Here is a 4,128-nt window from a genome sequence, read left to right as displayed (position 1 = left end):
TGAGGTCTAGGGGCTAACATCACTGAAACTGCAAGCTAAAATGAATACTTTCTTCTTTGAATTGTTCTTATTTGGTATTTTGTCACAGCAAGAAAAATAACCAAAGGAACATCTGTCTTATTTTAGTAGCCTCATTATATTTTTATTGGTCTCTTTACTGTATCAAATATTTATTTATGCTTTCCTTATTCTAGTGCCTCAAAATATATGGAGAAAATACAACAATGTAAAGAAAATACACTGCTAAAAAGTTACACTGCATAGTGGTTAGACGACCCTGGTTTCTACAGCCAGGCTGTATTCTAAATACTATGGGAAGAAAGATGATTAATTTATATAAGCACATTTTTAAAAGTCTGCATTTCATGATGACCAGATGATATCCTGACTTTGATGTCTAGAATCCATGTGTGGGAAAGAGAAAAATGATTCTAGCAAGCTGTCCTCCATATACAATCCATGGTCCAAACACACACACACACACACACACACACACACACACACACACACCTGTTCACAAGCACAATAAATCCATGTGAAAAATTCAAAATAATGCATGCATCTATTACTCATAGAAAATGAAAAGTTTCATTTGTAATACAAAATCATTTTACTTATCAGAGAGAAGGAAGCCTTTGATAGCACACTGCATTGCTGAAAGCAAAGGAAATTAGACATTTTAAAATTGCTGTTGGCACAGTTAACCAGAGAACAACATGGTACCAACTATAAAATAAAATCAATAAAATAAAATAAAATAAAATACACATATCCTTTTCGTTTGCAATTATGCTTCTCAAAATTAATACTAGAAGCTATTGACTATATCAGAATATTCATTAAAGTAGGTTTTTTCCTAATGACAAAACACAAAAAGAAAATAATCAAAATTAAATAGCTTTAAATTGCAATAATTTTGTAAGTAAGTGTAATATATATTCTCATGTAAAAATACTCAAAAAAAAAAAAAAAAGGAGGACTAGAGATACATCTCATTGAATAAAACTTCTTGTCCTGCAAGCCTGGTGACCTGAGTTTGATCCCTGAAACCAAGATAAAGCAGCTGAGTTTGGTGGTGTGACACTTCCACAGAGAGATGGAGGGAGAGAGATGAGAATCAGCCCGAGCTTCCAGGCCAGCTAACCTGAATATGAGAGCAGAAATAATAAGAGACACTGTCTCAACAAGACAGAGGAAAAAGTTGACTTCTGACTTCATACATGTGAGTGAACATGTATGCATGCAATATGCGTGCGCGCACACACACACACACACACACAGACAGACACACACACACACATTGGTAATAAAAGTTTTAAAAATAAAAAAAAATACTCAAGAAGCTGGAAGATAAGACTTATGAAGAATGGAGAGAGAAATTTCCTTTCTATTCTAATCTTTCCTGTCTCTAAAATGGTTTACTATGTGTATCTATTTTCTAGAGAAGAAAATAACAGCTGATAAAAACTACTACTTACACAACTTAATTTAAAACACTGGAAAGATGGTTTAGCAGTTAAGAAGAACTTGCTGCTCTTCCAGAGTACTGTTTCCAACTCCAGCTCTTCTGGATTCTGTGAAGTAAACACACACACACACACACACACACACACACACACACTAAAAATGAAATAAATCTTTTACAAACTTAATTTAACTTTATTAGACTTGATTTTTAGTGAAAAATAATAATTTGGATTATTGTTTCAGGCATTTTATAAAATTCAGAATACTCAGTCTCTAGATTTTAAATTGAACACAGTCTGTTAAGTCAGTTATGTCAGTGAAGAGATTTGTATTGATTGATTTAAAGGTAATTCATTCATCAATGTTTTTCTCCTTTGTGTTAAAGGCAAATGTTCTCACCTACTTTAGTAGACTGCCAGGGCCATTTCCAGCGAAAGCATCAGCAGCAGTTCATAAAGTTCGTAGAATTACAGTAATGGCATCTTTTTACATCTTGAGGCCACTAGGTCAAAAGCAGCCAAAAAGTTTCCTTTTAGTTTTTACTTGTTTACGGGCCTCTAAATTACCCAACAGATATTTATTTCTGGATCCAGTCTGTTTGATGCTTGACTTTTGTCTTGAGTGGAGAACTCTTGCCTCCTTTTCTTCCTCCCTCTCTTCCTCTTCCCACTCTTCCTCTTCCTCCTTCTCCTCATCCTCCTTTTCATCATCTGTGTTCCTCCTTTTGTTTCTCCCCTTAGTTCAATCTATTGCCAAAGCCATTTGCTTTTGTCACCCTACTGTTTCTCTTTCACTGACTCTCTACTCATTCTGTGCTCACATAGTGGCCACTTGGTCTACTTTCCTGGCTCCTCTGTCAGACTGTCTTCCCATCTTGCTCTACTTGTCTGGTTGGTTTTCAATACTCTGATTACATTTTCTTCTCTGTGACACTTGCAGTGAAGCTTTCCCTTGAGGGGTACAGGTTGATGACTTCTTATCTAAGGCATTTAGGATCTCATAAGTTTGAGATTTGGAGAAAATTACATGCACATAATGAGGTATCTTGAGGATGGAATCCAAATATAAACAAGAAACATATATATGAATATATTTTTAAATAATTTTAGGCATGAAACTGAGTTACAGTGAGAATGTTTTCACTTGAAACATTAGGTTCACATTTGGATTTGATTATCAGATTGCCGATAGGTTCACATTTGGATTTGATCATCAGATTGCCGACGCTCCATACGCGTTTCATTTGTATACTTGTCTTTACACACACATTTTGTTCTGTGTACTTTGCTCAGGCTTCGTACAGCCTTCGTGACATTACAATGGAATCATATTTTTATATCTATGCTCTTTATTAGGGAAGGAGAGGCTCCAGAGCAAGCGTTACCCTTTTCCCCTTTATAAACTATTACCTGCTCATTCCCTTTTCCATGCTAGATACTGCACAAGAATGCTGCTCATGTAAACTCATTTCACCAACTCCTTGGCAAGCCCTAGAAGCAAGCATTATGGCCTTCAGTGAAGATTCAGTTAGCAGAGAGAGAAAGGGCAGGAGAGATGGCTCAGCAGTTAGGGGCACTGACTATTCTTCCAGAAGACCCGAGTTTGGTTCCCAGCACACAACCCAAGTCAGGTAGCTTATAACCATAAGTAATTCCAGTTCCAAGGGGTCCAACTTTCTTTTCTGGGAACACACAAACATTTGTGACATTCTCTCTCTCTCTCTCTCTCTCTCTCTCTCTCTCTCTCTCTCACACACACACACACACACACACACACACCTTTTTTTAAAAGCACAAAAGAACAGAGTCAAAGAGGCTTGTTAAATGGTAATCTGAATCTTTTTATATTCTGTTGGATCACCCAGCTCTAGTACCAGTCAGATAGTACATGTTCGATGATGAGCTAACACTTTAAGTAGTTTAATGTGAACCTCTGTGTTAGACACCAACCATTCCTGCCCACATTGCCTTCTCTGTGAGACGCACCTGATTATCACTGGCTCAGGCCAGTTTGTGTGGTAGACTCTGGGTTCTTACTTTTTTTTTTTTTTCAGAAGAAATGTGGAGGGAGGGATGGGAAGCAGAGCTATGTGGCTAGCTCTGGAAGAAATGCCCCACAGAGAATCCAGGGCCTCGGCAGTTAATATGCCCCAGGGCTGAGGAGGAAACTTCTTGTAAAGGCAAGCTCCCGTCAGAACAATGTGGCCTTTTATTTTTTAGCTTTGGAATGGAGCCTAGCTGTCCATGGAAACAAAGAGAGGAGAGAGTCACTGAACAGTCTCCCACATAAAAAACCAACCAGAATGTCTGTCTTTGAAGTCTCCTTTCTGTCATTTAGAAAACTTTGGATTATAGGAGTGTTTTTTCCTGCTTTTCCCCCTCAGTTCCACACCCCACCCCAATTTTTTTTCTCTCTCTTTTTTCCCCCAAAGAAAAGAGAGCTGGGTGTAAGGGACCCTCCTTTGAAACAGGGCAGAAGTCATTAATTAAGACTCCCATTCATTCCTCCTGACACTTGCTCATCAATCAGATTTCCCCTTAGCATTCTGATGACCCCACTGACCTGGGTCTTCCATACTGTCTGCCAGACAGAACTGAGACAGAGACCACACACCAGGAGAGAGAGAGAGAGAGAGAGAGAGAGAGAGAGAGAGAGAGAGAG

Source organism: Grammomys surdaster, unplaced genomic scaffold, assembly GCF_004785775.1.
Source record: "Grammomys surdaster isolate TR1022 unplaced genomic scaffold, NIH_TR_1.0 203, whole genome shotgun sequence".
Lineage (NCBI taxonomy): Eukaryota > Metazoa > Chordata > Mammalia > Rodentia > Muridae > Grammomys > Grammomys surdaster.
The sequence above is the reverse complement of the archived record's forward strand: the minus strand, read 5'-3'. Positions refer to the sequence as shown.